The sequence below is a fragment of the Lichenostomus cassidix genome, chromosome 2 (assembly GCF_008360975.1).
Source record: "Lichenostomus cassidix isolate B80296 chromosome 2, HeHo_3.0, whole genome shotgun sequence".
NCBI classification, from domain to species: domain Eukaryota; kingdom Metazoa; phylum Chordata; class Aves; order Passeriformes; family Meliphagidae; genus Lichenostomus; species Lichenostomus cassidix.
This window is the reverse complement of record NC_139482.1, coordinates 39,620,875-39,644,196: the sequence shown is the minus strand read 5'-3', so window position 1 is coordinate 39,644,196 and position 23,322 is coordinate 39,620,875. Positions and strand designations below refer to the sequence as shown.

General features: G+C 37.7%; 1 long non-coding RNA gene across 1 annotated transcript in view; it reads left to right on the top strand.

Moving 5' to 3' along the window:
* The first annotated feature begins 2,672 nt into the window (after positions 1–2,672).
* Positions 2,673–23,322, top strand: part of LOC146441186 (uncharacterized) — a 70,136-nt gene continuing 49,486 nt past the window's right edge. The window contains exons 1-4 of the long non-coding RNA XR_014850416.1: positions 2,673–2,718; positions 13,593–13,690; positions 15,194–15,340; positions 15,482–15,573. This is a non-coding gene — a long non-coding RNA (uncharacterized LOC146441186). The remainder of the gene's footprint in view (positions 2,719–13,592; positions 13,691–15,193; positions 15,341–15,481; positions 15,574–23,322) is intronic.

Genomic DNA, 23,322 nt, shown 5'->3' with positions numbered 1-23,322 from the left:
AACAGAAGGGTCACAAATGCACCAACTGAGAGGATAGACAGAGCTATGGGGGAGAGTTTAAAGGAGTGGACAGGGGGATGGGAAGTCTGTACAGAATCCAGCAGAGAGGAAGAAGCAGCTAAAATAAGCAGATGGGTAGACAAGGGGAAATAATGTTAAGGATTGAAATATGTAGCACTCCTAGAGAAAAGGTTAAGAGAGAAAATCAAAAGACAGAAGTTGTGTTGCAGTACAGTTAAGAGGCATAGAAAAGTCATTATTCAACGACACATGTAAGAGGTCTGACAAAGAAAGTCAATTTTTAAAAGTAGTAATGTTCCAAGGGAAGGGTTGTCCTGAGCATCATGTGGTGGATGCAGGTACTGGAACATATTTACAGGCATTGAAATTGCTTTGCTACGTAGGGGACAATGTGACAGCAAGCTCAATGAAGACTTGAATTAGGCCTCGAAACTAGAATTTACTGACAAGTAAAGTGCCTTATCTGAAATGCGTGAAGGTATGATGGATTCTGTGTCTCTGAAGAAAATAGCAGAGAGGGAGAAAAAGGAAACAGAAGGAAAACAAAGCAAGGTCCCATCACAAATCTGAAATGCAGACCATGCTGGAAGTAAAAAGCCAGGGGATGCACAGAAAAAACACTGTGTATAACCAAGTTATGTAGGAGAGAGACCCTGCAAAATTGAAAAAACAAAATTCAGCAATACAAATAAAGAAATGTGTCACTTCCATTTATATTAACCTGGGATCTAGATGGAAAAACATATTTGAATGCAGCTCCATTTACCAATGATTTTGGATACTGGTTTAAAAAGGACTTTCTCCCACTCTTAGCCTACTATCACGATTACTTAAATGAAATTTAGATGAATATTACCAGCTTTTATTTAGTAGTGGTTATGATGTGATGATAAGATTAATTTTCTAATATGATTTTGCAAAGGGCAGAATTTCTCCCATAAAGCAGCTATGAAACCCCCACCAGTTTCAAATTAAGAAGTGCTACCATCCATTACCTTACTACTACTAATACTATTATTTTATGGATACATATGCAGTATTTTGTTTCTAAATAAATGCTTTAGTCCAAAGCATTTATAACTTGTAATTACAGATGATTGTCAATTATGGAATGATATATCTAGTCCAATATTAATATCTAGCTTTATAACAGACCAGAGTAAAGTCCCAGATCAGAGCACTGTGAAACATTTAAGAATAGTAAGCTATCTTCCATTATTTGTAGCACATTGCTATGTACACAAGAACCTTCTACTCACAGTTATAATCTCCAAAATCTTTAGGGTGCCAGAACCGCTCAGATTTGTTTCTCAGTTCTACCTATGTTTGGGAACAAGGTTCTCAGGATATTCCATATGGAAATATGCAAGTGGTGCTTTTATGATCACTAAAGGAAGATGTTTCCCTGAAGCCTTTATGTGTTTTCAGAAAAAATCTGAGCATCTGCCTGGAGCCCATTTAAATCATATATGCAGTTCACTTCTGCATCAAAATCTGACTGTGAATGTAAAGGAAAATGCCCCAAGGGTTACATGACACAATAGCAGGTTATGTACAGCACTTCACTGACATATATATAATCCTTTTATTTATAAATACAGAATTAGATGTTTATCTGGGCTTGTACAAATAGGTAGTTATAGTTGATGAAGCAATGAACTAATTAATACCTTTGTAACAACAGGCAATTAAAAATTTTTGAAGGGTCAGAATATTTTCCTTTCAAAACATGCTGAAGAGAAATGGTGCTCTTACCTTGTTAAGAATGCTAGGATAAAAAAAGAGGGTAATCAATATCATTCTTTATCTGGTTTCATGGTGACACAAACAAAATACATAAATATTTATATAGATTCCAAAGGATTGACTGAATACATGGTAAATCTTTGTATTCTATGAAATCCCTCAAATTTTGTTATAAGGACATACAAGGTTTTGCCTATTTCCAAACTACTGTAGATCTTACATTGCACAATATTATTTGGGGTGTTTCCAGTCCTTCGAGTTCTGTTGTACGAGTAAAGCAAATGCGGGTTAAGTGGGTGACCAGTCAATATTCATTGAATGTATTTAGCAGCATAAAAATTACATAGAGTAAGCCTTAGTGAAATCAAGAACTAGTGGTGATGCAATTGAGCTACTAAGATTAGCTGTAGGAATGCATGGCAGAATGCAAAGAATACAACTCTGAGAAGAGTTCCACTTTTTCAATATTCCAAACAAATGACTTGATCTACCTCCTATGTTTGCACAATAATAACATTTAATATTTACAGAAGATACTATTGTATAAGCAATAATCCACAGAGTGTAACTAAGGTACCTCTGCTTTTAGTGCTGATTCTTACAGAAAGGATTAGCTAAATTGTTTCCAGCTTTCCACAGCCTATGAAGTTTTTTTAAATACTCCACTCACATGGAGATAACATTACAACATTGGTGCAAGTACTAGACCACTATAAATCACAAACTTTGACCAAAACACATGACTTCAGAAAAGCTTCTTCATTGAGGAGTCTTGGGTTTTTGTTTTGGTTAGTTATCTTTTATGTTTGGTTTAGGGCTTGTTTTTTTCCATTTCCAATATAGCACAGTATTTAAAATTTATTTATAGTGTTAAATGAAAAGTTAACTTCATTTTTTTTTCACAGGTACCTCAGTAAGAACAGGCTTGATGATAATGATTTTCTCTCTTGTGTAAGTAAAAATATTAGTGTGAATGAAATGTCTTCTACTGTCAGTGTAGCAGTTATCTCTGCTATGTTGTTTGCAAGGTGGACATTGTATTATTATGCTCCTATTTAAATAATTTTAGAGGTTTTTCTCATTAGTTGTGCAACCTTCTTTCTGCTTTTCTACAGCAATAACAAAAACTTGGCAGATTGGAAAACTGTGTACTGTATACTATTTTTTCAGCCCTTCTAAAATTAAATTAAATCCACTCAGCAAAAGAACCCTCAGGCATAATTCTACATACTATGTATTTCCAGTATTAAATATTCAGTATTTTTTCTCTTAAAAGCATATTTTTTACAATTGTGATAAACTTCCATGCTAAACCATATTTGGGGTTGCATTTAACCTTTTTTTTCCCCAGGTTGTCAAAACTAAGCTTTTCATATTCATCAGTCTTTCTGATATATAAAAAACTCAGTTGATATGGAAGGAAATTTTTAAGCACCTTCAGTCTGAGCTTGCATCCAAGTTTTCTTTTCACATAATGTAGAAGAATGAATAAATGGGTAAATTAGTCCAAACAGTTGCATGGATCCAATGTACTCATGAACATTCATAATTCTAAGGCATTAAATGTTTGTTTGGGTCAGTCTTATCTATACATTTCATATATTCTCTTGATTGACAGCAACTCCAGTATTCATAATGGAATCAGACATACACATTTAGAACAGAAAAAAACCTCAATTATAAAATTAATTCAATACAATATAATGTAATATCTATTGCTAAGTCTGAGTCGTATTTGACCTTTATTTATGTGGCTAATTTCAGTAAGCATATTATGCATTGATTTGAAAATTTATGTTCTGATTTCCTCTAATTATGTCCCATATCATATTAGTGGGGTTTTAGGAGCAATAAGTAGTGTCCTAATTATCATCTTTGAAACAAAAGACTGCTGAACAAGGATATGGCTTAGGTACAATTCCATCAGTGATAGCAGAACTTCTGTACACGCTCCAGTTAGAATGAGCAACTCTACTATCTTTTGCAAGGATGTAAGTAATGAATTTTGAACACTTAATGTATAGAAGAGTAGTTTAATATTGCAGCATAAAATACCTCTTTGTGGTACTTCATAAATTGCCTCACTGACAAATTTAGTTTTCCAAATTAAAAGTGTGTGAATGGAAGCCATCTTCAATAAAGCTTTTTTTGGTTGGCTACTTTTTTCACAGAATTACAGAATGGGTCAGATTATAAAGGACCACAATGGGGTTATCTGGTACAATCTCCCTGCTTGAGCAGGGCCATCCCAGAGCACATGGCACAGGATTGTGTCCTGGTGGTTCTTGACTATCCCTAGTGAGGGAGTCTCCACAACCTCTCTGGGCAACCTTTTCCAGTGCTTGGTCACCTGCACAGTAAAGTTCTTCCTCATGTTCATGTGGAACTTCCTGTGTATCAGTTTTTGATCATTGCCTCTTGGCCTATTCCTTGGCACCACTGAGCAGAGCCTGGAAACATCCTCTGGGCACCCCCCCTTTAGATACTTACAGACATTGATGAAGTCCCATCTCAGCCATCTCCTCTTGAGACTGAACAGGCCCAGCTCCCTCAGCCTTTCCTCCTAAGAGAGGTGCTTCATTCCTTCCCAAGACCCACTCCAGGAGCTCCATGTCCCTCTTGTACCGAAGAGCCCAGAACTCGATCTTTTTCCCCTTAGAATTTATAAAAAAATCCCACTGGTCCACTGAATCAGAAATTAAATTTTCTCATTAACTAATTATTCATTAATTTCATTGTGGATTAAAAACTTCAATGACACCAAATTCCAGCTGCCAGAGTGCAGCAGTGACCAGGGCACTGCAGGCCAGCAGAGCAAGGACCTTGTCAGGCAGGGCCTGTCCTGCTGCCCATGGCAGCAGAGCAGGGCAAGCACAGAGGTGATAGCTGGGTCCCACCATGAGTTGAGATGACAGAAGAAAAGTCTCTGGTGTACCATCCTCAAATATTCTTGACCTGTGGCCTTCTATCCATCTGTGGCAAGGAGTGGAAAATAGTAAGTGTGATCTCACTAGAAAATTTATATGGAGATTTGAATCTTAGATGATGATAATTTGTTTTCAGAATGTAAAGTCATAGACAGAGACATTAAGTCCGAAGTATTTAGACCTTTGTAAATATATAAAGCTGAGCTCTTATTCACAAGTTTGTACCCATTTTAATTCGCTGACCAGAAAGAAAGTTGTAGCAAAGATAAGATGGTTTTATTTGGTGAGTTTCTTTTTGTTAAATTCTCCTTTTAGAGTAAAATATAAACATCTGTAATTGAAATCCTCTTTATACACATAATTTTATTATAAGAGCAAACATTGAACAATATCAATGCTGTGTAATATAAAGATGAAGCTCCTTCCAAGAATCTTATATCAAAATTTCAGTCTGTAATGTTGGCTCTTATGCTATCCAGTTCAATTCGTCCATCTCCTGCCATGATCTTGATGTGCTCTGAAATAACACCAAAGTATAGCTGGTCACAAATTTCACACTTACCACTTTAGACAAGTGAAAGGTCAAGGGCTTACAACAGTTGAGCAGCTCCTTATCAGTACCACAAAGCACAGACAGGCATGAAAGTGACTGCAGGTCAGATCAGCTGTAATTTACACTAACTGTGTAAGTCCACACAGATCCATCCCACTACCCTCAGACAGCAGAATATGTGTATTTGAACATTGCTTAGTTGTTTCACTTCTCATCTGCTCTGTGCAACGTTGGAATCAAATATACAAGCACACTTTCATTTAGTGCCATTCTTTTGTTTTCAGAATAAACAAGCATTAAGTACTCTTCCAATAAAAAGCCTTTCCATATTTGGAGGGACCAGTTTAACTTCTAAGGCAGATTTAATCCAGCCAGGTAACAGGAGGAAAATCAGGAGATGGAACTAGAAGTGGTCTAGTATCTTGTTGAAAATGCAGCTAGAGGGAAAATATAAAATTACATATTCAGTACACTCTAAAATCTAAAAAATAGGCATTGTGTCTACTCTACAATGAGAAATTATACTCAGTGTTGGTTTGAATGTTATAATATGGGGTAAATAAAATGTGCTGATTGAACTCCCTTAAATCATATTACCAGATTGCATTTCAGCAGGTAATACTGAGTTTATGGATTTTTGTTTACAGAAATCCAATAGTGTAGGACTTCTATTGATTATTCTAATGTCCAGGAGTGAAAGGACTGAGTTTTGTAAGTCTCCCAGATGGAGAGAAAAAGCAAACTTAATATGGATGACTTAGCTTTCATTCATGAATCAAATAAAAACAGTGACTGAACCTAAAAAAAAAAACCAACCAAAAAACTCCTCAAAAAACCCAACAAGAACAAAAAAAAGAAAAAAAGAACAAACCACCAACTTCTGATGTGTAGCTACTTTTTACAAGTTGGTTTTATCCTACAAAGGTCTCAGCTACACATTCACAATCATTCTTGGGCAAGAAGAAATTAAGATCTCTTTATCCTGAGCAAAATCTCATAATTCTTTTATTATTTTTATTTAGAACAGGGACTGCTAATGTTCCAATTATTAAGTAATTTCTTCCCTGAGTTAATAGTCATGTTTTAAAAGGAATTTAATGATATAATATACACAGAATAATAATTTAGAAAAATAATCCCTTTTTGGGTACACCAGTTATTTTGTTTGCTTTCTAAATTTGACACTCAGGTCAAACAATTGGTTCTCTTTCTCACGTGGTTTACCCAACAGTGCAGTTCAGCAAATCAGTTTATTCCTGGTTAACAGAATCTGTTCTGTGGATATAAAATATTTGACTATCCTGTTTTAACTAGTAGCGGCATACTAGAATCATATTATAAGCAGCATTTGTGCAAGCAGTTCTGTAGTTACTATTATCAGACTCTAGAAATATATATTTTTTAAATTGAATAACTTTAAATGGTATGATATACCAACAAGTTAATTTTTACATAAGCCATGAAAAAGGCACTTCAATTATTTTTTACATGAGAATTAATTATTCCCCATATTTAAACTGACTCTGAGTACAAAAAACAACGATACCTTAAGTTTTCAGTGCCAAGGTCTGGTAAAAAAGGGGTTTAGAGTCCGTTGGAATTATTGGCTTAATGTGCACCACATCCAGTCTGTCCATTGCATAATATTTGAAACTTCTGTTCAGGTGGAATATTTTGTCTTGAAAACAAAAATTATATTGAGATTTCTTCAATTTGATTTTGGCATAGACTATGCCACAGTATCTTTGGACTATGGCATTACAAATCAATAATGATGAATCTTGGCTTTTTATGTCATTGGACATAGTTGAGGAATGTGGAAGAATAGTTACAATGTACTCCATGCACAACTGGAATAGTTGCTGGAAATAGATATCAACAGAAAAAAAATGAAGTCATCACCAAAAGCAAATCACAATCAGCTACTTCTCTGACATTGATTTTTGGAACTCAAGGAGTACTGGATTTTTTGAAACATAGCTGCCCATCTTTTATATCAAAATGGTGGCATAAGTGCATATAGAAAAATATTTCCTAAGACAAAAGTGTTTGCCTCAAGCTGGTGCTCCACTCAATGTGAACTTGACTGAAATTCAAATTGTGAAATAATAAATTTGACATAAATTAAAAGTTTATTCTTTGTCTCCTAGTGCGTGCAGTAACTTAAAACCAAACACCAACAAACAAATTGGCAGCTGGTGTTTTAGTCTGTGAGGTGTTAGCCATCTGGTCCCACAAAATAAAACATTTATTTGGTTTGTCTTAAGTATCCAAGTTAAGAGATATCCAAAATGCAAAGGCGTTTAGATTTTGCTTTCAGAATGTTGGAACTCTTTTTCCTTGAAATTTCATCAAGAGTATACATACTTATTACTATATATTCATCTCTGCTAAGTCAGATGAGGAACATCAGAACAAAAATTGTCTTCAGAAATTCCCATATGGTTTTGAATAACAGCTGCTATAGCACAAGCCAAGTGGCACACTCAGCTTTATATAACACTGCCTACATGGTGCTTTCTCTTCCAGGGCTGTTTTCATTTGTTCCCTTCCCTGCAACAAGTACACTAGTCTCATCAGTTAGACTATCCAAAGGAATTTCTTCTTTCATGAAACTGCATTGCTAATGGTTTTTGCAGTATGCCTGGTGTCTAGTAATACTAAAAGCTTATTTGAAAAGTTTAGTCACTAATTTTGGCTTCGGCAACAAAATAATTTGAATGTAATATCCATCCTTCAAATGTTGCTGAAATTATTGAATACCAACCTTATATTGATAAGATAATCCAAACTCTGCCACAAGCATTTAATGCTGTCCAGAGCATACCATTTGCCTGGGAATGTTTCACCATTAGATGATAGGTTACAAAACTTAAACCAATTGCCCAAAATGAGACTTCAAAAAGAAAAAAATTCTTCAGTGCTAAGATTTGGCACTGCTCTGTTTCTATTCCTCTTTCTCAGGATGTTGGGTATGCACAGGACATCAGTGGTATCCTTGCTTTCTAACACCAGAGGCTTCCCCACAAAGCAAAGCAAGGGCTTCTTACAGTGCCTTTTCACTGAGGTTCTGTTGAAATTAAAGGCTTAAATGCTTCAGTCCATGAGTCATGCCCACAAGCCCTGAAAATTGTCCTAGGACATTGCTGTTCTCTAAGGCTCATAGGCTTATTTACATGAAGTTGTCTAATCCTAGCCAGGAGTTTTTTTGCTGGTAACAATGGAAAAATAGTAATCCAAATTCCCAACTTCAGCATATCTACAAATAATTTCCATGTAATTTACAACTAGAGATATCCAAAGAATTTAATGGTCATCCCAAAACATACTGCAGGGCAGGTTGTTGGTTTCATAAATTGGTTGAATTTTTTTTTAACCTTATGCTAAACTTGGTTATGCTACCTTTCAGATGAACTGCAGTTATGATTGGTCTCTATAGTGTGCAGGGGTTATGACACCATGCATGTCCTCAGCTCCCCGGTGTGTTTACTGGGGACAGGATACAGAAGAAATCAAGCTACTCTCAGTTTTGTTGCCTACACAGAAGTGCTACAAATCTGAGGAATGATGATGGGCTGTAATTTGCTATACAAAATTTTTGCTCCAGGTTAAGTGTACTATTAACATTTTCCCCAAAATCAAGAAAGCATCCCTTTCCAAATGGAAAACTGTCAAGTCTGCCAATACTAAATTAAAGTGCTTAAATTAGGAGATGACTAAAAGAAGCAAATTTCACACAGGAAGGCCTTTTCTCAAAAGCAGACCTAAAATCTGCATCTAAAGTATTCTTTCTGTGCATTTATAAAGGACACCTAGCACTGTTCCTCTGTTTAAATGTTCAATAAAATGGTACAGACTGGAAGGACGGGATGAGAAATAGACATGACCAGACAGAAGCAGTTGTAAGTCTTGGACTCAGACACTAAAGGCAGGATTTAACTGTCTAAATGCAAGTACTTTCCATTTGAGGTGCCCTAGAGTATCCAAAATATCCACACATATGATCTTTGCCAACAGGCTTTAAACCAGGTACGTCAGGGGATGGTGATGACAGCTTGCAGATAAGTGAGGGAAGAGCGGTCGGGGCAGTAAATACATGGGACAGGCTGACAGGAGCAAGAGAGCCCTCAGGAAGGATAAGACAGGTTAAAAGAAGGTTTGCCTCAAGTGTTTGTGCACAAATGCACAGTCTGGGAAGCAAACAGGAAGAGGTAGATCTCTGTATGCAGGTGCAGAACTGAGGCAGCGTAAGAATAATTGAGATGTGGTAGGATCTCTGCATTGTAAGGAGCCCACAAGTTCTTTAGGAACAGCAGGCAGCAAGGACAAGGAAGAGGGGTGCTATATATGCAGGGAAGCAGCCTGGATATATTGAGCTCTTTTGTGGAACAGGAGGTAGGGGGACTGAGGACTTGTGAGTTATGATCAGAGAAGAGGCTAGTAAAAGCAACCTTGTGGTGGGAATCTGTTATAAATCATGTAGTCAATATTGGGAAATAGATGAAGTTTTCTTTAGGCAGCTCAAGGAAGTCACCAGATCACCGACCCTTGTTTGTATGGATTGCCACCCTAGCATGGAAAAATTCTGGACAAGACCTGCGGGTCCCAGTGGGCAGTAGTCTAAGTACACTGGGAGATTTCAACAGGAATGTTGATCAAAGCATGATTGCTCCCCTCTGCCACTTTTTGAGGCTGCCTTCAGTTTTGGGCTCTCCAGCACAAGGAGGGTGTTGGTAAACTTGAGTAAGTCTAGCAGAGGTCTACCAAGATGGTCAGGAGGCTGCAGCACATGTCTTGTCAGGAGAACCAGAGGGGACTATGTTTCTTTAAATGGCAAGATTGTTTAGGAAAGGTGTGGGGCATCTAGAAGCAGCTTTCTGATATGTAAGAGGTTGTTTTTAAGAAAGCATGCACAATTTCTTTACTAAAGAGCACAGTGGGTGAATGAGAGCTATAAACTGAAATAGGAAATGTTACAGCTTATAGGAAATAAGGAAAGATTGTTCCACTGTAAGGATAACTGAGCAGTGATAGAGGGGCCCAAAGATATTATGGAATATCCATCCTTGGAGGTTTTGAAGACCCTAGCTGGACGAAGACCCTAGCTGGACAAAGTCCAGAACATCTTCTGAATGCTATGTTGATCCTTTTTTTGAGCAGGGTGCTGGACTGAAGATCTCTTGAGGTTCATTTCAGCTGGAAAGACATGGTATATGGGATATACACGGTGCAGAAACCACTAGCTCTTCTGGAATGGTGAATATACAGTATAGGGGAAACACAGGACATGTCACATGGCTTTAAGGGCTGGTGTTTAGGCAAAAGAAAGCCTGATCGACTTTGAAAAATGGCCAGATGACACACTTATCTTCCCAAAAGGAGTGAAGTTTATGCAGAGGAGTATATGCCTACCTCTTCTTTTTCCATCTCTTTTTATCTCTTTTATTATTTTAGAATTAATTTCAGGGAAGTTTATCATTGTGGTCTTTTGACCATACGGAAAGACTTTTCTGGCAATTCCTAACAAGTAAAATTTTCTTTCCAAAAGGCCACTCAAATGAAAGACCACATTTCAAGGTTGTATTAGCACTTTCCTGGTTAATTTCAAGTCTATACAGTAATAGACACCACTGAAGCGAAAAATAGGGAGAGGAGTAAAACAAGCTTTAAAATGTTCAATCAAATAAGTAAAAATCTGATGAAAAACAGTCTGACTTATGACACTACTGTAAGAAGCTCACACCCAAATGTTTATTCTGCTTTAATTTAAATGCTGTTGGGCATGTGGTCATGTGTTACTGCATTAAGGATGTGTCTGATACAGCTTCCTTGCCACGGGTCTTGTCAGGCTTGAGATTTAATGTTCACATACCTGTATATATAAGTGAGATGGGTAATTACTGATTTTTGTTATTTATGAAAATACAAGGGAACTAAAATGCAGAGCAGAGATTTCCTAACTTCAACAACTTTATGCAGCTCAGAGGAGATTCAAGTTTTGTTTTCGCTATCTATATATTATGCTCTAGTGTTGCCTATTAAATTCAAGCCAAGCAGAAGGAAAGGACAAATTTGCATATCCATTTCCATTCAGGTTATGGACTTTTAAATCCATGTTGCTTGTGTCTATAGACTAATGAGTGCACCATTATAGAGGAGGCTTAGTATGTCACTGCATTTGGAATGTCCAGATTTTTGCTTGGCATATAATATTTTGAGAGCCATTTTTTTCAAGCATAGCGTAATAGGCTTTAACTTTGCTAAGCTTTTCTGCCAGGCCTCCAGTGCCCTGCTGTTCTATTATATTGAACTTGTAAGCAGGATGCTCTGCCAGGCTCACCCAGATTACTGCTGCAATAAGGGCCCTGCTGAGTGACTAGTGTCATGATAAGTGCTAGGGAGGGAGTTCACCATCTTGGCATACTGTTCTCATCTTATTAAATTCAGCTTTGTGGAAGCAGGGAGTCTGCCTCTCGGCCTCACTGGCTCTGGCTCAGTCCAACTGCTACTGTCAGACAATATGAAAATAGGAACCACCACAGCTAATGGCAGGTGCTGCACCACCACAGCTGAGGAAAAAAAGAGAGCTTTTTCTTTTTTTTTTTTTTCTCTTTTTTTTTGTTTAATAGGTACTTGACTGGATTGACTTGGAAACTTTTAGCTATTTAATATTATTATTATAGCCTTCATGCCCACAGATACTTGCTGAGACAATGTTCTTTTTGAACTTATTCTGTCCACTTTATACAGACTCCTTTGCTCTTGCTTACTTACATTAAGGAAATATAATGTAGCAAACAAGCCCTTGGAACAGGTCTGATACCATTCAGATCTAGAAAATGATATATTGTAAAGATCAAGTCCTGACATCCCTATTCAGGCAAAACTCTCTACTGGGTGTTGCCTGAGAAAAATTTCCCAAATTCCAGGCTTGGATTACCACTGGAGGTGAAGTGAATCAGCTGTTAAGCCCTGCTAAACTCAGTGACTCCTGCTTGCCTAATTCTCATGTTTCTTTTAAAAATCTAACCTTTAGTTTTGGGTGGAGGATTCAGAATCTTCCCACTGCCCTAAAATGACCAGCTGTGATCTGAGTGTAAGATATGCTGCTAAATGCTGCAGGAAAAGTGCAATATTCATAGAGAGCAGAGAGAGAACAAGGGAATATGTGTTTGCAAGCCATACCCATGGAGAGGAAGAAAATGAAAATCACTCATTTTGTAGTATGAATTGCAGTAAAGCACAGCTTATTTCTGAATGATCAGTTTCAGAGAGTATTTAAACATCTATTTTTGAGCCTAAGGCTCTTTTGAACTATGAATGAAAAAGGCTTTTGCAAAGGCTTGTGGAAGGATAGATAAATTACTCCTGCACTTGCTGGTCTCTGAGCACATATGGAGTCTTCCTTGATATCAGCAAATACATTGTTTCTCACGGTTCAACAACAAATGTTCACATAACCCCATTATTGTCACTTCAACATTTTGTAAATTGGACAAAAACAACACATGCAGTCACCTTTCTGACAGAAATATCAATGAGGTCTAGCTACAGAAGTCATCTTATGGCAAAACAAGGTTGGGATCAATAGGAAATCTAGGTTTTCAATTGTGTTTATGGCAGGAGTTGTTAAGTCTGGCAGGTTGCAGTTCATCAGCACACTTGTTGGCCATGTCAGTCTTCATAAGAGTGACAGGTTTGATTAGACTCTTTGAGAGAGACTGATTCAAAAATCCAGACAAAATAACATCTTTCTGCCAATTTGCAATATCGTATTCACAATCCATTCCAGACTCATCAAAGCTAAGGAATAAAGGACTTAACATTTTAATCCCCCCTGAGAAAATGAATAAGAAAATTATGTTTCTGAAAAGTGTGATCTTTTTTCTTGAAAAACAAGAGTGGAGAACTATTAGTGAAACTAACTACCATGAATGTTGTATGTCAGACCTTTCAAATCCCAGGCAATTAGCATGCAAGGGAATTCTTATCAAAATTTGAGGGCAAATGAAAATATAAAACAAATCTATCTGGTCAAGTTCATATGTAAGACAAGTCTAATTTGTTTATACCTGTACTTCATTTTTATATCACATTCAAAGCTCTCTTTTTTAAATGTTTTCAAATGTTCCTTATAAATCACTTTTTAATTTTTTTTAAATTTCTTTGTCTTTCTTGTTATTCTGATTCACTGTGATGTAACTGGGGTGAGCATGGCTGGAGTGGTGGTCTTTTTGCTCTGGTCACTTTGTGATCCACGCAAATAAATTGCCAAGAAAAAAAAGATTTGTTTAGAAGAGGTTTGAACCTTTAATTTTCTCTTTTTTCCATCTCTTTTACAATAGGCTTAAAAAGTTCACTTGAAATTCAGAACACTGACGCTTATGAGTGAATTACAGTGGCATGGCTGCTGGAAATTGTCCAGGAGAAGCGTAACCAAGAGGTAAGTAGAGAATACTAACAATCTGAAGTTTTGCATTATATGAAATTAGTTTTATTTTGTTTTACTTTGAGAAAAAACAAAGATCTCAGGCTTAGATCTTTGCCACTGAATCCAGGCTTGGAATCAATAAATGTGGCATGATTGTGGCATGATTTGGGAAATAATTTTATGAGGAATGCATGGAATCTACTCCAACTTAGAGATGACACTGATCTCTAGCCATTGTGCCTGAGAACATGGAACAAAGAAAGTGTTTGTTACTGCTAATCAAAGAGATTTAATTTTGGTTTTCATGCTATAATTTAAGCGATTCCTTGGGGAGTTGCTCCTCTGTCAGATTCTGAGGGATTAAATGGCCTTGGGATATGACCTCTCTTTGTGAGGGGGGACTCCAACTCAGGATTCAGATTTTCAGATTTTTCTTCATTTTTATGTGGAAAAAGAATGCCTCTGAGATATTCCAACTGAACAACAAAATTGTAACAGGATAGCGGACCTGGAACCACTCTTCTGTGCTGTAAATCTGGATCTTGAAACTTGTTTCCATCTTCAGTGATTTTGCAGCTGAAGACTTTAGTGCTTTTAAATTACAACAATCAAATGAGCAGGACATTCTGCATTAAGGTGGGCCTACAAAAAATTGTTCACAGTGGTCTTCCATTCATCACATAAAAGTAGCATAGAGTGCTTTACCGAAGACAAGTGCACTTTAACATCACACTTCAGGCATTCTTTTTCCTGGTTAGCTGACAAACATTTTGCAAATGGCTTTTGTGAAGTACCTCAGATAGATTTACACCAGCTGTGTAAACCTAGGGTTGCCTGTAGTATATTGGGAAAAGTTACGAACATAAAATTCTGAAACAATGAGCCAGTCATGCAATTGTTTTAATGAAGTCAAGTTATTTGTGTTTGGGGTTTTATTTATTCATTTATTTATTTATAACTGTATGAGAACAGCATTATTTGATTTGGCAGTCTGGAGATAAATATACACTTTCAGTGTTTGTAGCAGAGACACTGAATCGTTGTGCTAGCACACAAGAGTGAAAGAGAAAAACAGATTAATCTATTTTCACTGCCCAAGTTGAATGAAATGTGAAAAATAAACAAACAGCACAGATGGTGAAACAGTTTAAATTTTTAATACTCTCTCAGTGTTAATCATTTCCAATATTTGTAACAGCATGATAGCAACATATATTAAAATATGTTATTTTATTTAAATAAAAAAGTATTAAGCAGATGAGCAATTCACTATTTTCAGCAAAGTCAAATCTAAAAAAAAAGTTGGAACATAATCAGCTTAAATTTCGCTGCATGAATATTAAACAATATGTTCAAATGCTGAATCTTTGGCAGGATCTTATTGCTATCTACTGTGGATAACATATCTGAAAATTTACAGTTCCATATGCTCATTTATTTTTCTTTATTAATTTGCTAAGTAAGTGTAGACAAGCAGAACTAGAATTCTCAGGAAGTCTCTTCATTGTTTTTCAGTATTCTCACAAATGGAACATAATTTTTGGAGAGAATCCCAAATGGCAGGTGCTGACACTAAGTAGAGACAGGAACAGCCTTCTTGTTAACATATTATCTACTCCTCACCTACCACTGCTGTGTTACAAAACTCATTGACAATGAAAGGTAAATGAAGTAACTGAAAACTAACTCAGTACTGTTACAAATATTTCAGATAGCTTTCTGCAGCTTAGAAGCAAACAAGCAGAGAAATCTCTATGCATAGCCCTGTTGGATAACATCCAAGTTACTATATTTTCTTTCCAGAGCAAATTTAAAGCATTCTTTGCAAAAGGTGGTGTCCTGGAGTGCCAAACTGGGGAAACAGAAAGACAGATGGAGGAAATCAAATGAATCAGGTACTGCTGCTCGCACAAGGAATTGAATGAGGTGGACAAGTAGTTGATATGACCTTAATAGAACTATTTTGCTGTGTAACACATCCATTAATAAATCCTGTAATGTTAGGGTATTCTATACGTTAAAATTGATCTAAATAGTGTCATCCCAAAATAATCTCTAATTTATTTCTTTCAGAAGACTAGAAGGAATATATTAGTTAATACAGTGTTCCAGGTAGTCTATGTAATGATATTTATACATACACATTTTCACTGTTCTTTTCTTTCTTCTGTCAAATCCCAGAGTGTGCCCATTGTTCTCATAAGTCTGAAGAGTCAAAGGGGTTTTTTGCATAGTATGAGACCACTATGTGGGTAGTGACTGCAAGGGATATCTTTTCATTTAGAGGTCCCCATGAAGGTTCATTCTGTTAAAATTACTGATTGTGCTGTCAGTTCATAGAACTTTCTATTTTATATTCTCCTTTAACTTGAGGATTAAATTTCAGTATTAGTCGGAGGGAGCTAACATCTTAGTTTTCCATACCCTTTTTGGAAACTGTAATCCTCTGGTAGATACCTTGTAAATTTTGCTGGGTAAATGGGAAACTGTAGTATTAGCTTGCTTCTAAGCAACTGGTATAGGGAGGAGAGGGTGCCTGTACCCCCTTATCAGGTAGGCACATCTTACACTGCCAAGATTTTCCAAAATGGTTGGTGGCTGAAGGTGTTTTGGCTGGTAGGTGCCACAGCTGAGATACCTTATAATGAGCCTGTTTTTTTGAAAATAGCCTTTGAAACTAGGCCTTTAACAACAAGGCTCTTACATTCTCAGATTTCTGGCAGTATGCTGCCTTGTTTTCCTCCTTGATTTTTGTAGCCCTCACTGTGGACCATCTCTGATGACTATCACAAAGGCCATCTATATTAAATGTTAATTTAAGTGGTACCCGTGATAGACTCACATCCTTTATGTAGCAGCCACAAGAGGGGGATGTGGAACACTCACAGAATATTAGGGTTTAGTCCTCTCACAGTTGACAGTGTTATCGATAGTTTCTCTGATTTTTACAATCCGTCCACATTTAGCACGAGGTTTATTTTTTCTGGAGATCATGGCTTGCAACAGTTTATTTTTAGTTAGGAGAAACCTTTAGAGGAGGTTCAGGTGGAAATGTTCTGTCAACTAAATTTGGCCCCCCTTTTGCTTTTTAATAGAACAGTTACAGCTGTTTAACACTTTCAGAGAAGTATGCAGCTATCTCAGCACAGAAAAAGGGGTTAATGGAACATGTTTTTTTCCCCAATAAACAAATTCTAATTGATAAATAGATTGTAATCACAGGATTTTTTTTTTTAACAACAACTGTGCTGTAATGGGCTATTTTAGGGGCAGAGTGGTACATACTGTAGAAAATTTGTACATGAGGGCAAAAGGAATAGACAATTGCTTTTGGGGACTGTGTAGATTAGTACATCACTGCATACTAACAAAGTGCTAATTGCTCCTTTTGACCACGGGCCCAGTTTACAGAGCTTTAGCACAAATGTGTCCTGTGCACTAAATTACAAAACTAACACTGCATTATTTCTCTCTACAGCTTGCAAATTCTTGTAGGGCAGTATGCATTAGGCTTAATTAGATGCAAAGAAAAGGATGGCATAGAGATACTCACTTGTAATTTAGAAAGAACAGCCCTGGTGCTAATTACCCAGGTTGCAAATCTTGCATGTGTTGTGTGGCAATAACAGTAAAAGCAAACAGTATGCATATATTTTTATAATTTTAGGATTGTTTCAATATATAACTATACAAGCAATTTGTCTCTACTCAGTATGTTAGCTAAAAGAAGCTAAGTGTGAACTTCTTTGAACAGGTTGTTGGTACTGATTTTATAGAACTTTTAAAATAGCAGCTGTTTAGAATATTTGCCAATTATTTAATGATCATTTAACAATAACTTGGAAGGAAGAACAAAACCATGTAGAATTATATCTTCATTGGACTCACACACAGAATGGTAGATGTTTTAGTTCAGAAAAATAGTATCTCATCTTTCTGCACCTTTTCTAGAAGTCCAAAATTATTTGCTCAGAGTCTTTCCACCCCTCAGACAGGATAGGAAGAAGCATTGCAACAAGACACATGCAGAGTCAATAGGAGACCTCACTTGCTTGGAGAGGCATAAATCTACAGGTGTCTTTCCCATTTTGCTGCACATCATATAAGCCTTATAAGTACCAGCTCTTGGATTTGTTTTTTGGCTAGCAGGGAAATTTGAAGACTGGGGTTGTTTCACATATCTCTTTTGCTCCCTCTTTTCTTTTCATGCAAGAGTTCTTATAGCTCTGACACTCTATTTACATAAGCAACCTGGCACTAAGTGAATTTAATTTCTACTGTAATTTAATTTTAGCTCTGCAGATTCTTCATTTTGGATCTTAATCTAGTACTAGAGACACAACATGAGACTTCAGGCATGTGTTGTAGTATTTGAGGGTAGGACATGTATCAAAGTATTTTACTAAGGAAAAAGTATTTGATAAGGAAAAAGAAAAGATGCTGTAGGGAATAATCCGGTGTTGTGAAGGGAACAGACTAAAGTATTTCATGGGTTTTCCTTGCACACATTGTTAAAACAATATGAATACTGAATAACACAAATTCCACTCTCCGGTCTATCTTTTATAATAAACAAGTTGATTTTAAAAAAAAGACAACATATAAAAAGCAACTGAAAAGGACAGGTATGTGTCACCATAAGGGCACTCTGTGTCACAAAGCAAGTATGCCTTAGTTCCAGCCAAAACAACCACCCACTCAGGGTACTGAATGGTAGGCATGCTGTTATGACCCAGATTCAAATGGTAAGAGTAGAAGTGAGAAAGTGAAAGTGTTAATAATATTTCAAGCATAGAGCTAATGGGAGGGGAATTTCTGGGATTCCCCTTTCATTCCTATTCTCTCTCAAAAGAAAACTACAGAGTTCCCTCTGGAAAGGAAAAAAAAAAGAGTAGTCTCTTTGGCTTATCACCAAATATTGAATATTTTGACTGAATGATATGCAGAACTGTGCATGTGTCCTGACTGGAAATACATGAGTGAGTACTGAAGAGGGATAGATGAATTGAGAGATATAAAATATCTGAGGACTTGAAACTTTGACTAGTGCTGAAATATTTTTTGAAAACGGAAGAAGATTTATAATTTAACATACTGGCATACTTCTTTGTTTTGCTGCAGCTGACATAAGTTTGAAAGACAGTAAATCTGTTGCAGCCATCAACACCAAACCAGCAGCCTACCCCACCAAATAGCTTGCACAATGGCATTTTGGACAGGATGGAACATATGCTTACCATATTGCTGCAAAAACTCCTTTTTCTTACTTCTTGATGTGCCTAATTCATTTTGTTCTTATTAGAACAAGCATTGTTATGTTGCTGAAGTGTATTTTATGTTTTACAGAAATATTAGGAAGCCCTCCATCTCAGACAGGTTTGGTATCATATTAACACTGCATGTGATTAAAAAAGAGTTAACATTAACAAATTCAATTGTTTTAGTTATTGCTTTTTCAGCTTTTAGTTGAGTTTCATAATTGAGAAATTAATGCTTTATCAGACTCTAGCAGCTTCTATGTTGAACAACAGTCATAGATACAAATTACTTGATCCATTGCAAGTGTCTTATAGGTAGATTATAACAGATGTAAGGATTGCAGCATCAAGCTCTCTGAAAACTTCAATTCCTCAAGAAGTCCTGTATTCAACCTATTTTTGCACAAGTATAGAACAGTAAAGATAATCTTGTGATAGTTCTTCCTTTAATTTGTTCAAACTTAGGTGGGTTACAGGGCTACCACTATTTTTTCTGTTAGTGATTTCTTCTTTTGATGTAGGCAGCTTTTTGGTTGGAAAGAATGAGTATCATAAAGTCATAGAATTGTTTAGGTTGGAAAAGATCATGAAGTTCAACTGTCAACCCAGTACTGCCAAATCCACCACTAAACTGTGTCCCCAGTTGCCACATCTGCACATCTTTTAAACACCCCTGGGGATGGCAATGCCACCATTTCCTGGGCAGCCTGTTCCAATGCTTAGCAACCTTTTCAGTGGAGAAATTTTCCCTAATATCCAATCTGATAACTTCCCCTGGCACAACTTGAGTACATTTCCTCTAGTTCTGTCGCTTGTTACCTGGGAGAAGAGACCAACCCCCACCATCTTCTTTCAGGCAGTTGTAGAGAGTGATAAGGCCCTGAGCCTCCTTCTCTCCAGATTAAACAACCCCAGCTCCCTCATCTGCTCCTCATAACTTTTGTGCTCCAGCCCTTCCCCAGCTCCGTTGCCTTTCTCTGGACCAACTCCAGCCCCTCAATGTCTTTTTTGTAGTGAGGGGTCCAAAACTGAATACAGTATTTGAGGTGTGGCCTCACCAGTGCTGAGCACAGGGGGACAATCACTGCCCTGATCCTGCTGGCCACACTATTGCTGATACAGCTGTGGATATCATTGGCCATTTTGGCCACCTGGGCACACCACTTGCTCATGTTCAGATGCTGTCAACCAGCATCCCCAGGTCCTTTTCCACCAGGTAGCTTTCTAGCCACTCTTCCCCCAGCCTGCAGTGGTCAATGGGGTTGTTGTGACCCAAGTGCAGGACCCAGCAGTTCACCTTGTTGAACCTCATACGATTGGCCTCAGCCCAGCAGTCCAGCCTGTCCAGATCCCTCTGTAGAGCCTCCCTACCCTTCAGCAGATCAGCACTCCTGCCCAACATGATGTCATCTGCAAACTGAGTGAGGGTGCTCTCGATCCCCTCATCCCAGATCATTGATAAAGATAATAAACAGGACTGGCCCCAACACTGATCCCTGGAGAACACCACTGCTGCCAACTGGATCCAACTCCATCCACTGCCTTTCTCTGGGCCTGGCCATTCAGACAGTTTATTTCCCAACAAAGAGTACACCTGTCCAAGCCATGAGCAATCAGCTTCTCCAGGAGAATGCTGTGGTAAACAGTGTCAAAGGCATTATTAAAGTCCAGGTAGACAGCATCCTGGACAACAGCTTTTCCCTCATCCATCAGGTGGGTCACCATGTCACAGAAAGAGATCAGGTTGGTTAAGCAGGACCTGCCTTTCATAAATGCAGCCTGTCTGGGTCTGATCTCTTGGTTGTCTTGTACGCGCTATATGATGGCTGTGTCATGAATGAATGACATTCCCCATCACCAAGGTCAGGCTGACAGGCCTGTAGTTCCCCAAATCCCTCATCCAGACTGTCTTGTAGATGGGCTTTGCATTTGCTAACTTCCAGTCAGCCAGGACCGCCCTGGTTAGCCAGGACTGCTGGGAAATGAAAGCGACTTGATATGCATTTCCATGGGCTCCTTCAATATCCTTGGGTGGATCCAACCTGGCCCCATAGACTTGTATATGTCGAAATAGTGTAGAAGGTCACTACCCATTTCCCTTTGGATTATGGGAGCTTCGTTCTGCTCCCCATCCCCATCTTCCACCTCAGGGGGCTGGGTACCAAGAGAATAGCTGGTCTTGCTATTAAAAACTGAGACAAAGAAGATTTTAAGTGCCTCAGCCTTTTCCTTTTCTTTTGTCACTATGTTTTCCTCTACATCCAGTAATGGATGGAGATTCTCCTTAGCCCTTTTTTTCTTCCTGACATATTTTTGGAAACATTTTTTATGTCTTTTATGGCAGTAGCCAGATTAAGTTCTAGTTAGGTTTTGGCATTTCTGATTTTCTCCATGCATAACCTCACAACATACTTGTCATCCTCCTGAATTTTCTGCCCCTTCTTCCAAAGCTCATAAGCTCTCCTTTTTTCTCCTAATTACCAGCTCTTTGTTCAGCCAGGCCAGTCTTCTCCCATGCTGGTTCATCTTTTGGCACGTGGGGACAACCTCCTCCTGCAGTTTTAGAATTTCCTTCCTGTAGAATGTCCAGCCTTCCTGGACTCCTTTGTCCTCTCGGACTGCCTCCTAAGGGGCTCTGTAAACCAGGCTCCCAAACAGGCTAAAGTCTGCTCTCTGGAAGTCCAGGTAAGCAGTTTTGCTGACCCCTCCCATAACTGCTCAGAGAATTGAAAATCACCATTTTGTGATCTCCATGCCCAAACCAGCCTCCAACCATCATGTCACCTACACATCCTTCTCTGTTCACAAAACAAGAAATGTCAGTATGTGGTTGCTTCCTTACAATATTTAGAATGACTTCAATAAATATGACTTTTGTGCAAAATACAGATGATTTATTGATATTATCAGTTGTGCTTGCAGAGACAGACCCCTAAGATAGTGCATAAATTAATTAGAAGTGGGGCTCAGAGGTGACTCATTAGCCTGCCTTCCTCTGAAGTTTTTCGGTGTTTGCAGGAGAGGGTGATGGAAGTTTGAGGAGGAGGAGCAGATTATCTCCTTTTGTGATGCCTCTTGTGAAGGCTTTTTCTCCCACTGACTGAGCGCAGATATTGAAAGTCTGTTCTATCTCCCAAAAGTCTGATGTCAACATCACATGTCATCCACAGCAACAGCAGCAGCAGCCGCTGTGACAGTAAAAGCCAAACAGTGGAAGACATAGCCAAAATGTTGAAGTCCCTGCTTCCCTCCTCAGGGCTAACAAGGCACACAGAGACCTATATTCTGAACTTGGGACACAGCTGTTAAAAGCACTTTAGTTTTCCAACCTGTGTGTCTGGAATACTTTGTGATGATTGCAAGTGGTTTGGACAAGTCTGGCTTTTGAAGCAAAGCAAAAACTGAATTCTGTAAGTTTGAAAGTGTAACAACTGAGTAAGAATGGCAGAACTTTCACACCTCTTATTTCAGATTTCCAAAAGAGGCAAAATAATGTTCCTGGTATTTTAATTCAGCTTTGTTTAAAATAAAATAAAATAATAAAATAATAAAATAAAATAAATGAAAATAAATGAAAATATAAAACTATATGGATGGAATTAAATGAGCCCTACAACATACCCCAGAAACTATTAAAAAAATGCAGCTGCATAGAAATTTTCATTTGAAGGAGCGGTTTGCAAATGGTTCAGTTCATGTAAAGGCTATTTGTTAGTTTCATCTTCCTGGTACAATGGAACTGTTAGTAATATATAGCAGTATTGGAAAACACTTTGAAATGACCCTTATCCAAGGACTGGAGTGAGTTGCCTTACTGTAGGTTGTCATGCTGTTCCTTTTTCATCTTTTTTTTTTCAACTGCCATCTGTGCTCCAGAATTTAGGTTTTCATTAAAGCAAAAATCAGCTGTAAGGATTTCAGTCTCATTCACAGCAAACCCCATTGGAATAACTGAGAACTTGATTGTATAGTTACAAAGAAAAACTCTGAAATTCCATCCCCTTCTTTTCCAGTTTATATGGGACCCTCATCAGTTTAAAATCTGGCAGTGCTAGAACTGCATGGAGTCCTCAGGGGTGAAAAACAGAAACCAAATACCAAGCATTGTAATGAAGCTCTTCTAACCTTCTGCAAGCTTCCAATTGTATCTCTGAGAATTCAGAAATGCCCCATTAATCTCATTGTGATATCAGCCTGGAGATCTAATGCCATTAACTTAACTGTCAACTTCATTAACCATTTCGTTGCTTATTGAAGTGTGTGGCATTAGGTGTATGGAGAATGGTACAGGCTGCTTTATGCAGTAGGCATGAGTAACTGGAGAGGTAAATTGCCATCAGTCTGAATTGCTAATTAAGGCAAAATCTGAAATGTCCTGTGATAACT